The following is a 13730-nucleotide window of genomic DNA, read 5'->3' as shown; positions in this document are numbered from 1 at the left end:
GGTGCTGTTTAGCTAATTCTGGACACATGGCTTGCATATAACATTATGTAATGTAATTAACTGTGAGGAATTAAGCTTTTTTATTATTTAACTCACAACAGCAAAAGTGTTTCCTAAAATATGCTTCTAATGTTATACAATATTGCAGTAATCAGAGCTGAAGTAAAAGGGATTATGCCTGAGAACAATGCTGACGTTCCCTTAGGCCCTGTGACACACTTTGTATCCTACTTTAGGTTATTATAGAAGCAGTAGGTCCAGCTTGGCAGACATGGATATGATGAAGAGCTCAAATCCAAAGTATGTTCACAATTTTGTTATATTTTTATAGAGCCGTTTGTTCTGGGTAAAATGTTTGCAATGTCTTTCAGTTGTAATCAGTGCATGTACTATACGTTATATGCTAAATTATAGGCTAAATTGGACACTGCGATGGTGTTATCCACAGATTTCCCAAAAAGACTTCTCACCAGAGACAATAACTCTCGGATAGGATAAAAGATTAAAAATATTTGACCTAGGGTTTTAATTTTAGGTGAACATGGTTATCTATTTTAACAGTTGCCATTTTACAGGTTATCGCGGATCCCTTTTCTACTAGCACAAATGCTATGTAATAAAAAGAAATAATTCTCATATCTTACAAAACTTGCCAATCCATGGACACCATTCTGGGGATTCATAGCACAGCCAATAGCATTCCATGTGATTAGGCAAATATCCTGGACAACACCTTTAATTTATTGCCAAAATCATAGTTTTGTGTTGATATTGTAAGTTTTTACTTAGCAATAGTTTTGAACCATACTGAACGCAAATATCTGCAGACTCATGTGTATGCCCATAGATATGTGATACTGCTTGTCTCTATTTCTTCAGAATCAGGCAATACCTCATATGTGATTTGGGCACATGTCAGGGCTTGGAAGAGTTGGAGCAATCTTTGACTTTGGAATACAGGTGCTCCTGGAGTAGTTTGCATGTGCTATATGCGGTACCCCAAGACTTCCAGAACAGCAGATTTCCCCACAATTAACTACACCCCACTTGGAATTCATCTATGGTCACACACCTCTTCATAAATCAGGAGCATTTGACTCAAGCCAATCCTGGTAAACAATGTCAGTCTTGATGAATCAAGCCCATAGTGTCTGGATGAACTATATTAGAGATATGGAGCCACACAGAGCACCTAATGTTTTGTAACAGTGAAGGAAGGTGCGGACGTCGGGCTGTGAGAGCTCCACACGCCTTCGTCAGAGAGAGCCAATGCTTGTAGACCACTTTGGGCGGGGCGTGCAACACTTAAGGGTTCTTTACACGCGGCGACATCGCTAACGATATATCGTCGGGGTCACTTCCTTAGTGACGCACATCCGACGCCGTTAGCGACATCGCAGCGTGTGACACCAAGGAGCGACGATCAACAATCTCAAAAGCATCAAAAATTGTTGATCGTTGACACGTTGCTCCTTTTTATAATATCGTTGCTGCTGCAGGTACGATGTTGTTCGGCGTTCCTGAGGCATCACACAACGCTATGTGTGACACCGCAGGAACAACGAACATCTCCTTACCTGCGTCCACCGGAAAGGAGGAAGGAAGAAGGTGGGCGGAATATTCCGGAGGCTCATCTCCGCCCCTCCTCTGCTATTGGGCGGCCGCTTAGTGACGCCGCAGTGACGTCGCTATGACACCGAACGCACCTCCCCCTTGAAGGAGGGATTGTTCGGCGGTCACAGCAACGTCGCTGAAAAGGTATGTGCGTGTGACGCTGCCGTAGCGATAATGTTCGCTACGGCAGTGATCACCAAATGTCGCACGAACGACGGGGGCGGGTGCTATCGCGCACGACATCGCTAGCTATCACTAGAGATGTCGCAGCGTGTAAAGCACCCTTTTCTGTACTGTTCAGTGCAGCATCTACACCCCAGAGCAGGTCGCCATCATAAATATAGTAGACACAGGACACTGGAGAACTCTTGGTAAAATAACTGTAAACAGTTTATTACTTCTTCCACTTTCACGACAGACATGGTTTCACTTATACAGTTCTGCTGCCGCTGTTTCCCGAGGTACGCAGTCTGGCCTATCTTGCTAACTGGGACCTAGTCCCTAGGCTCCGGACCCTTGGAGGATACCTCCGGGTTCCCCAACAGACCCAAGTTACAAGGACACATGTTTACTCCAGAAACCCCAAATGTAGAACTGACTCCCAAGAGACCCATCTCTCCAGCCAACCTTCTGGCCATCTGTCACTCCTTCCACCTTTGCTCCTAGCTCCCTCTATTCCCAGAGACTCCAACATCACTGCTATATAGGTTACTATCAAAGTCTATCCAAATAACATTCCTGTACTCTACATAACACTGTTAACACACTAATAGCACATAACAAGTCAGATTACCACATACACAGTACAGCTACAACATGATATACATAAAGTTGGCTTTACCAGGCCTTAGCACAAGGTGGCGCCTACTGCTGCACAACTCCAACTCTGCTACATTCGGGGAAACCGCATCCTCCCACAGCAGCGCCACTCATCACATATAAAACACAATTAACATAAAACTCAATACGGTTGGGGGGGAAACATGATCAACTCCTACAACAGTAAAAATGGGGATTTTTGAACAAATGCTGTAAACACACCAAACACATATGCATGTCAGGTCTGGGTAGTTCTCCCATTATTTAATGTTCTAGCCTTTTTTTTCTATCTGACATCTTTACTAGTTGACTTGCATAAGCATTGAAAGCAGACACATAAAGTGATTACATCTTCACCACAAATTCCATAACTCAACAGACAGCCTTTATTACAGTCAAAAAGTTAATTAGTTCAGTGCTGTCACTTAAAGTCTCATTAGTCTACTGGCATCCACTTTTTTTAGCAGCTGTGGAGAAACTTTAATTAGCTTGTACATTGAGGATCATTGGTATTCATTGCCTCATTCCAAGTAGAGTGGTAATATATTAAATATACACCAGTAATAGTGGTTAGAAGGAGATAAGATCTCACAGTATAGTAGAGGTAAAGTTATTGCTTTCACTTAATTTTACATTAAAAAAAACACCTTAGCTTTAGGCCTCATTCAGACGTGCAGTTTTCATTTACGTGTTCTTGTCCTTTCCTTGTATTTCATGGATAGAACATGTATCCATTATAGCCTATGAAATTGATCACGTGTTTTGTATAGGTCTGTGAAAAACCTGAACAGCACAGTGATGCCATCTGCGTTCAATCATGGCACTGTCCATTTGTCATGTCTGTTTCCTATTAGAAGTTTGCATGAGAAAAACTGATGAAACATTGGAAAAACTGACACACTGACCAAACACTAAGGCCTCATTCAGATGTCCATGAAACACTGCTCAATTACAAACCGCGATGCGTAGACTTGCCAGAGGTCTCCAAACCCCAACTAGATAGCCTCAAATGTGCCTATGAGGTTACCTAGTTCAGGTCAGGAGACCCATGTGTTTAATAAAATGTTCCTTTGTTGAGATAATCTTATATATGTGCCCCTGCTATGTTCTGTGTAATGGCTGTGTCTGACCATACAGGTACATGGTCTGATCATACCACACCTCCTGGGCAGGGGAGAAAGGAAAAGAAAATATACAGATAGAACAGCAGTCGATCACAGCTGATTCTTTTTGTGAGGTAAACCAGTTCCCTACCTGTTTTAAGGCATTGTTTTACTTCAAAGAAAGAAACATTTGCGATCCCCTGCTGTAATTCCTGTACACTTTTTTGCTTCATCCCCTGCTCAGGAGATGTAGTATGATCAGACCATGTCCCTGTACGGTCAGACACGGCCATTACACAGTACATAGCAGGGACACATATACTGTATAAGATTGTCTCAGCACAGAAATTTTTTTCTTTTAAAACAAATCCTATTGTGGCTCTTAGGGCTCGCTCAAACCACCATATAACACAGAAGGCTAAGTCATTTTTTACTATAGGGCAGTGCCAACTAGCATATTTTTCACATGCGGATTCAGCATGAGAAAACAATCGTTGTTTGCTGTGATTGGCAGCGTATATCAGATGCTGTGCAGCCATTCAAGTCAATAGGTGCATGCAAAACGTAAGGGGTACTTTACACGCTGCGACATCGCTAGCATTTGCTGGCGATGTCGAGCGCGATAGCACCCGCCCCCGTCGTACGGCCGATATGTGGTGATGGCTGCCGTAGCGAACATTATCGCTATGGCAGCGTCACACACACATACCTGCTCTGCGACGTCGCTGTGACCGGCGAACCGCCTCCTTTCTAAGGTGGCGGTTCGTTCAGCGTCACAGCGACGTCACAGCAGCGTCACTGAACCGCCGCCCAATAGAAAAGGAGGGGAGGAGATGAGCGGCAGGAACATGCCGCCCACCTCCTTCCTTCCTCCTTTTCTGGTGGACGCAGGTAAGGAGATGTTCGTCGCTCCCGCGGTGTCACACATAGTGATGTGTGTTGCCGCAGGAATGACGAACAACATTGTACCGGTGGCAGCAGCGATAATAAGGAAATCAACGACGTGTCAATGATCACCGTTTTGGAACGATTTTGCGTTCGTGATCGTCGCTCATTAGTGTTACTCGCTGTGATGTTGCTACCGGCACCGGATGTGCATCACTAACGACGTAACCCCGACGATATATCGGCAGCGATGTCGCAGCATGTAAAGTACCCCTTAGACTGCACTCGCATATCTTCTGAGTGCAGTCCAATATACGCCAAGACAGAGAAGGGAGAAGATGGAGAAATTAATCTCTCCATCTTCGCCACACCTGTGATCCAAATCTCATGTGAGAGAATTGGAGCACAGTAGCATAACACTCTGTACATGAGTCGCCCACCACAGCGCTGCAGCGGTCGCCTGCAGGACACTGCGGGGACTTCTCTGTAGGGACCCTTCTGACAACAGGTGTGTCAGGTTCACTTTCATAAGAGCCGTGATGCCACTCTCGGTTTGCGGTCAGGGTAGTGACCGCCACTTTAGTTTAACGAGCGTCTGGAGCTGGTGGTGTCTGCAGTCTGGTGGTATGGCCCCCCGAGAGTGAGGTCGGCCCCAGGGGCTCGGGTGTATGTGCGTAGAACTACAGGTCGCAGAATAACTCAGTCTCAGTCCAGAAATGTCTTTCAACTTGTTTACTCACTTTTTTGCTGGTAGAGTGAGGCAACCCGGGCGATGCTGAGTTTAACCAGGAAGAACCAGGTATCCTTCAGGCTGATATAGGGGTGACTGCTGACTCGCCTTCCTAGCACTTTTGTTTCATACAACCCCTGACATAAAGTACCGTGGGATTCATCCAGGGAAGTCGCAGCTGCCTTTTCTCACCTTTCTGACCTGTTTGCTGACAGCGTGGACCAAGGAAAAGATAGCTCCAGGTTCAATCCTCCTTATGGGCCCCCTCGTTGCTGTTGATGCTTGGGCTCTGTGATGGTTGATGTGGAACCTCTAGTCCCACCACCTGCAGGATTTAGCAGACCACTAAATGGGTGTCTGGCTCTAGGGGCCTGTCCCCCGTGCATGCTTTCATTGCCAGGAGTTCTCGTACTCAACTCCTTACTGCTCTCTTTCTTCGGGTGTTTTTCAGACTGACTGTGTGGCAATGTACTCCCCCGCCAGTAGCCACTACACGTGCAGGGTCTGACAGTGTTCCGCTCTCTGCCCTCCACTTCAGACTCGGCTGCTCCACTTCTACTCCTCTGACTGCCACTACACACCTTCTTCTTCCAGCTTCACTACAGCGCCACTAGCTGAGATGTGGAAGCCACGCCCCCTCTTGGGTCCGCCCAGGCGTCCCCTCTAATATGTGTGTGTGTCCTAGTTAAAGTGTGCCTGTGTGTACACACCCTACTCAGCCTTTGGGATTAACTGTTTGTACTCACCCAGCATGGGTGCAGTACTCAGTGGTGCCTGACCAGGTCAGGGGCGCCACACACACGCTCACAGCAGAGACTGAGCTGAGTGTCATTAGCATATAGGATCCAATTCTGTCGATTTATTCGATGCTGTATGTTAATGTGACCCCGATCTTTTCTGAGAGCTGATGAATAAGATGAACTTTGGTCGTGGGATAACCCTTTAAGGCCCCCTTCACACGTCCGTGAAAAACACGCACGTGTGTTACGGGCCGTTTTTCGGGTCCGTGTCCCGTTTTTGTGTCCGTTTTTATGGTCCGTGTGGCACCTGTGTGAATTGCGTATGCTAGCCGTGTTTGTGTGCAGAACGTCCGTGTGTGCGTGTGGAATTAACGTGTATGTGTACGTGGAATGTCCGTGTGGAATTTCCGTGTGTGTGATGCACAATGTCGTTTATAAACGTCGGCTGACAGCAGACAGAGTTGCGCGATGAGAATGAACTCGGGTGAACTTCACCCGACTTCATCCTCATACTGCGGCTCTGTCTGTGTCGAGTACTGATTAGCGGTCACCTGTGAAGGATTCACCGGTGACCGCTAATCCCCCGAGTAACTGAAGTTTCCCCCCCTCTCTCATACTCACCGTTCCTCGATCCCCGGCGCGGCCCTGCACGGCATTCACACTGCTGCGGCGGCTTTTACTATTTTGAAAAAGCCGGCCGCTCATTAAACAATCTCCTATTCCCTGCTTTCCCCGCCCACCGGCGCCTATGATTGGTTGCAGTGAGACACGCCCCCACACTGAGTGACAGGTGCCTCACTGTACCCAATCACAGCAGCCGGTGGGCGTGTCTATACTGTGCAGTAAAATAAATAAATAAATAATTAAAAAAAAACGGCGTGCGGTCCCCCCCAATTTTAATGCCAGCCAGATAAAGCCATACGGCTGAAGGCTGGTATTCTCAGGATGGGGAGCTCCACGTTATGGGGAGCCCCCCACCCTAACAATATCAGTCAGCAGCCGCCCAGAATTGCCGCATACATTATATGCGACAGTTCTGGGGCTGTACCCGGCTCTTCCCGATTTGCCCTGGTGCTTTGGCAAATCGGGGTAATAAGGAGTTATTGGCAGCCCATAGCTGCCAATAAGTCCTAGATTAATCATGTCAGGCGTCTATGAGACACCTTCCATGATTAATCTGTAAATTACAGTAAATAAACACACACACACCAGAAAAAATCCTTTATTAGAAATAAAAAACACGCACATATACCCTGGTTCACCACTTTAATCAGCCCCAAAAAGCCCTCCATGTCCGGCGTACTCCAGGATGGTCCAGCGTCGCATCCAGCGCTGCTGCATGGAGGTGACAGGAGCTGCAGAAGACACCGCCGCTCCGGTCACCTCCACGCAGCTAATGAAGACAGCCGTGCGATCAGCTGAGCTGTCACTGAGGTTACCGGCTGTCACTGGATCCAGTGACAGCGGGTAACCTCAGTGACAGCTCAGCTGATCGCACGGCTGTCTTCATTAGCTGCGTGGAGGTGACCGGAGTGGCGGTGTCTTCTGCAGCTCCTGTCACCTCCATGCAGCAGCGCTGGATGCGACGCTGGACCATCCTGGAGTACGCCGGACATGGAGGGCTTTTTGGGGCTGATTAAAGTGGTGAACCAGGGTATATGTGTGTGTTTTTTATTTCTAATAAAGGATTTTTTCTGGTGTGTGTTTGTTTATTTACTGTAATTTACAGATTAATCATGGAAGGTGTCTCATAGACGCCTGACATGATTAATCTAGGACTTATTGGCAGCTATGGGCTGCCAATAACTCCTTATTACCCCGATTTGCCAAAGCACCAGGGCAAATCGGGAAGAGCCGGGTACAGCCCCAGAACTGTCGCATATAATGTATGTGGCAATTCTGGGCGGCTGCTGACTGATATTGTTAGGGTGGGGGGCTCCCCATAACGTGGAGCTCCCCATCCTGAGAATACCAGCCTTCAGCCGTATGGCTTTATCTGGCTGGCATTAAAATTGGGGGGGACCGCACGCCGTTTTTTTTTAATTATTTATTTATTTATTTTACTGCACAGTATAGACACGCCCACCGGCTGCTGTGATTGGGTGCAGTGAGGCACCTGTCACTCAGTGTGGGGGCGTGTCTCACTGCAACCAATCATAGGCGCCGGTGGGCGGGGAAAGCAGGGAATAGGAGATTGTTTAATGAGCGGCCGGCTTTTTCAAAATAGTAAAAGCCGCCGCAGCAGTGTGCATGCCTTGGAGCGCTGCGCCGGAGATCGGGGAACGGTAAGTATGAGAGAGGGGGGGAAACTGACCGACAGACTGTGAGAGAGGGACAGACAGACAGAGAGACCGACAGAGAGACAGAGAGACCGACCGACGGACTCAGGGAGATTGACCGACATACACAGAAATAGAAAGAATAGCCGACATCACTAGAAATAAAAACACCAAACGGACACGGACTATAGGTAGATGCATACGTGTTTACTAACGTGTGTGCACATACCCATAGACTTTCATTGTGCCCATGTGTGCGTGCTCCGTGCAGAAAACGGACATGCATCCGTGCAAAACGCAAACACATACGGATCACGGACACGCACACACGGACATAATGAAATAACGCACGTGTGACCACAATCATAGATTAACATTGGTGCACGTTTGGCCGTGTCTCCGGTACATACGGAAACGGACCAAACACGCACGTGTATCACGGACGTGTGAAGGGGGCCTAAGGCTAAGTTCCTACGATGAGTTTTTAATTACTTTTTAGCAAAGCATTATTGTCACTGCTCAAAAAAACAGTGTCTTACAGTTATAGCAAAGTGGATAGGATTTATAGAAATCTCATATCCACTGTGCTTTCTTTTTAGCTGCATATACTGACCCGTGGTGTGTTTCAAATCTGCGGCATGCTAAGTTTTATGTACAGATTTCCCCTGTAAACTTGCATTAGATGTGGAGAATCCGCAGGTTAAAACTCATGTAATCCGCACATGAGTGTAAAGTTTTGTCAAGGCCAAAAATCAGGAATTATCAAAAACAGAGCAGCTTTATTTAAAATGTGAGATACTAAAATGACAAAAAAAATCACAAAACCAAATTATAAAATAATTAAAAACGCAAAAGAAAAGAAATCATATAATGTAATGCAGATAATAGGTGCAGAAAATCTTTAACGTATAGAAAAGGTCACAATTAACTGAAATCAGTGACACAAGAATCTCTGTATATAGTGTCAGTGTACAGGTAATTACAGTGATTACCGGTGACATTATTAGAGATGAGCCAGCCCCCTAGAGTTCAATTTAGGTTTGGTTCGTCGAACGGAGGCTCCGTTCGGCGAACGTTCGACTAACGTTCGGCGAACCCCTTCGAACCCCATTGAAAACAATGACAGGCAAACACAAACACATAAAAACACATTTTACATATACACATACAGTTAATAAACATTGCCATTACACTTACAGGTCCCCGTGCACTCTGTCTCCCGCCGCTTTTCCTTCCGATAATTGCTGCGTCCTCCCGGTAACCAGCACTGATGATAGGACCTTCCGTGACGTCAAAACAGCATGTGACCAGTCACGTGTGTATTATCTCATTGGCTACATACTGGTCTCATGGCTAGACGTCATGCTAGGTCCTGTCAGTGCATCTCTCCGGTACGCGGTGCTCGTTTGTGCATCTCCGTGTACCGGCGAGATGCTCTGGCACATGATTGGCTTTCCCGTTCCTGCATATGCTCGCTCTTTACAGAGTCAGCCCACATGCAAGGACTGGCTGCCACAGCCGGTGAATTGCGGCACCGGGAATCACGTGATCGGAGCACCATTGCTATAGTAACCGCCTGTCAGCGGTGACGTCATCACTTACAACCCGCAGCTTCTGCTCACTCACTGAGTGATTAGACTGCACGGAGAGCAGCAGCGTCTTCCTCCCATGCAGTGCTGTCTGATGTAGCAGAGCTGCATGGGTTGAAGGAGAAAGAAGACAGAAGACCAGGATCATGGAGGGATGAGAGGGAGTAATAAACATGGAGTCTCTAATGTGTCTGTGTATTTATTTCTATTAAAGTATTTTTTCTCTCTGTGGTGTCTTTTTTTAACGCTTTATTGGAGATTCTTAATGGCTGGGTCAAACTTGCCTGACATTAAGAATCTCTGGCATAATACTAACAAGTAAAACAAAGCTAGTATTAACTCATTATTACCCAGCAAGCCACCTGGCTTTATGGCTGCTGGAAGAGTTGGATACAGCGCCAGATGATGGGACTTCTATGAAAGCGCCATTTTCTGGGGCGGCTGCGGACTGCAATTCGCAGCAGAAGGGCCCAGAAAGCTCGGGCCAACCTGTGCTGTGGATTCCAATCCCCAGCTGCCTAGTTGACCTGGCTGGACACAAAAATGGGGCAAAGCCCATGTCAATTTTTTTTTAATTATTTCATGAAATTCATGAAATAATTAAAAAAAGGGCTTCCCTATTTTTTTAGTTCCCAGCCGGGTACAAATAGGCAGCTGGGGGTTGGTGTAAGCCGTACCTGCCTGCTGTACCTGGCTAGCATACAAAAATATGGCGAAGCCCACGTCATTTTTTGGGGGGGGGCAAAAAACTCCTGCATACAGTCTTGGATGGAGTATGCTGAGCCTTGTAGTTCTGCAGCTGCTGTCTGCTCTCCTGCATACACTAGTGAATGGAGCATGCTGAGCCTTGTAGTTGTTCCGCTGCTGTCTGCTCTCCTCCATACAGACAGCAGCTGCAGAACTACAAGGCTCAGCATACTCCATCTAGGACTGTATGCAGGAGTTATTGGCCCCCCAAAAAAATTACGCGGGCTTCGCCATGTTTTTGTATGCTAGCCAAGTACAGCGGGCAGCTACGGGCTGCCCCCAACCCCCAGCTGCCTATTTGTACCCGGCTGAGAACCAAAAATAATGGGAAGCCTTTTTTTTTTTTTAATTCTTTCAAGAATTTCATGAAATAATTTTTAAAAAAATGACGTGGGCGTCACACAATTTTTGTGTCCAGCCAGGTACAACTAGGCAGCTGGGGATTGGAATCCACAGCGCAGGGTGCCTAAGCTTTCTGGGCACCCCTGCTGGGAATTGCAGTCTGCAGCCACCCCAGAAAATGACACTTTCATAGAAGCGCCATCTTCTGGTGCTGTATCCAACTCTTCCAGCTGCCCTAGTGACAGGTGGCTTGCTGGGTAATAATGGGGTTAGGGCTAGCTGTATATTATCAACTGGCCCTAAGCCCGAAATTCATGGTGTCACGCCAATATTAGACATGGCCACCATGAATTTCTAGCACAGATAAAAAAAAACACAGCACACAGAAAAATATTTTTATTAGAAATAAAACACAACACAATTAGTGACTCCATCTTTATTGAAATAAAGAACTCCCCCTCCGCAGTAATCCTGGGTCAAGGGTCCCACGCCGTCCAATCCGGATTCAATATCATCTGATCGGTTTGCTAGAAGGCAAAGCGATCAGATGATGTGTCAGGTTCAAAGGCCTGAATCACATGACACAGCAGCTGATTGTATAAACGGCTTTTATACAATCAGCTGATGCATCAGTACAAAGAAAAACCAAAAAACAAACTACACACTTCTGTGCAGACTCCTGTCCGACAACAGCAGCTGATAGTTTAGCCAGCCGGGCGGTAAAAAGCCGGCCTCACCGCTCTACTTATAGTGTCAGCTAATTCCGTCAGGTGACCGCATCAGCTGATCATCACCAAGTCTGAGAGAGAGAAAAGAGCGAGAAAAGAGAAAGAAAAGAGAGAGAGAGACAAAGAGAGAAAAAGAGAGAGAGGGGGAAAAAGAGAGAAAAAGAGGGAAAAAGAGAGAAAAAGAGAGAAAATGAGAGAGAGAAAAAGAGAGAGAAAAAGAGAGAGAGAGAAAAAGAGAGAGAGAAAGAGAAAAAGAGAGAGAAAGAGAGAGGGGCAGAAAGAGAGAAAAAGAGGGAAAGAGAGAGAGAAAAAGAGAGAGAAAGAGAGCGAGAGAGAGAGAAAGAGAGAGAAAAAGAGAGAGAAAGAGAGAGAAAAAGAGAGAGAAAGAGAGAAGAAGGGAGAGGGCGAAAGAGATAAAAAGAGAGAAAAAGAGAGAGAAAGAGAGGAAAAGAGAGAGAAAGAGAAAAAAAAGAGAAAAAGAGAGAAAAAAGGAGAAATAGAAAGAAAGAGAAAGAGAAAAAGAGAGAGAGAAAAAGAGAGAGAGAGGGAGAAAGAGAGAAAGAGGAAAAGAGAGAGAAAGAGAGAAAAAGAGAGAGAAAGAGAGAAAAAGAGAGAGAGGGAGAAAGAGAGAAAAAGAGAGAAAAAGAGAGAGAGAGGAGAATTAAGAGAGAGCAATGACAGCCTCATTCCGTGAACTGCTCCGATTTTACAGGTGTGTCCCAGGACTCACAGCTGATGTCCAGCTCCTCCCCTCAGTGCATAATTCAAGTCCAGGGCGGCCGGGACTTGAACTCGTGAAGTAATGCTCCCTAGGCAGTAGCTCTAACCATTGAGCCACTACTTCTAATCAGAAGCATAGGAAGATTTGGTTATCTTGACCTCTGCAATGCAGAGTGAAGTCTCTGGTAACAGCGCGGCTCACTTCAGGTGCTGCATGGAGAGGACACAAAGCGCTCCACGACACTTACTGTCATCTTGATGTAGCAGAGCTGACAGTGTCGTGTGGATTACTTCAGACCTGGATTGTTGTTTGGGGATTAATAAAGAGGTAAATGAGGGGTTTTTTTGTCTTTTATTGCAAATAAAGGATTTTTCGTTATGTGTGTTTATTTACTTTCACTTACAGGTTGATCATGGAAGGTGTCTCGGGGAGATGCTTGTCATGATTAACCCTGTTATTACCCCGATTGCCACCGCACCAGGGCAATTCGGGATGAGCTGGGTAGAGTCCCGGGACTGCCGCATCTAATGGATGAATTCCGGGCGGCTGCTGGGTGATATTGTTAGGGTGGTGGGCTCCCCATAACATGGAGCTCTCTTACCTGACAATACCAGCCTCCAGCCATGTGGCTTTATCTTGGCTGGTATCAAAATTGGGGGGACTGCATTTTTTTTTAATTATTTATTTATTTATTTTACTTCACGATATAGACTTGCCCGTCGGTGGCTGTGATTGGTTGCAGTGAGACAGCTGTCACTCATCATGGAGGCGTGTCTTACTGCAACCAATCATGGGCGCCGGTGGGCGGGGAAGGCAGGGAATACCTGATTGAATAATGAAGCGGCAGCCATTTTCAAAAGAGGAAAAGCCGTCGGAGATTTGTGACAGCCGTGCAGCGAGGCGCCCGTGATCGGTGAGTAGGAAAGAGAGAGGGATTGTGCTGGGGTCACAGGACGCATGCAGATACGCAACGTGCGCACATAGCATTACTGTGAAAAGCTATGCTTCTGGTGATCAAACCGTTCTCGAACGTAACTCGAACTGACGAATTTTAAGCAAATCGTTCGAGTTCATTGAATGACTCAAACATCCCCCAAAATCACTCGAACATCACTCAACTCTAGAGATTATACATAGGAATTATGTATATAGTGTACAGGTAATACAGTGATCATCGGTGACTTTATAGACAGGAGATCTGTATATAGATAATACAGTGATCACCACTGACATTATACACAGGAGTTCTGTATATAGCGTATGTGTACATGTAATACACTGACTTACCAGTGACAACATACACAGGAGCTCTGTATATAGTGTATGTGTATAATGTATAGGTAATACAATGATCACCATTGACATTATACACATGCACTCTGTATATACTGTACAGGTAATACAGTGATTACTGGTGACTTTATAGACAGGAG

Source organism: Anomaloglossus baeobatrachus, chromosome 1, assembly GCF_048569485.1.
Source record: "Anomaloglossus baeobatrachus isolate aAnoBae1 chromosome 1, aAnoBae1.hap1, whole genome shotgun sequence".
Classification (NCBI taxonomy): Eukaryota; Metazoa; Chordata; class Amphibia; order Anura; family Aromobatidae; genus Anomaloglossus; species Anomaloglossus baeobatrachus.
Note: the sequence above shows the minus strand (reverse complement) of the source record.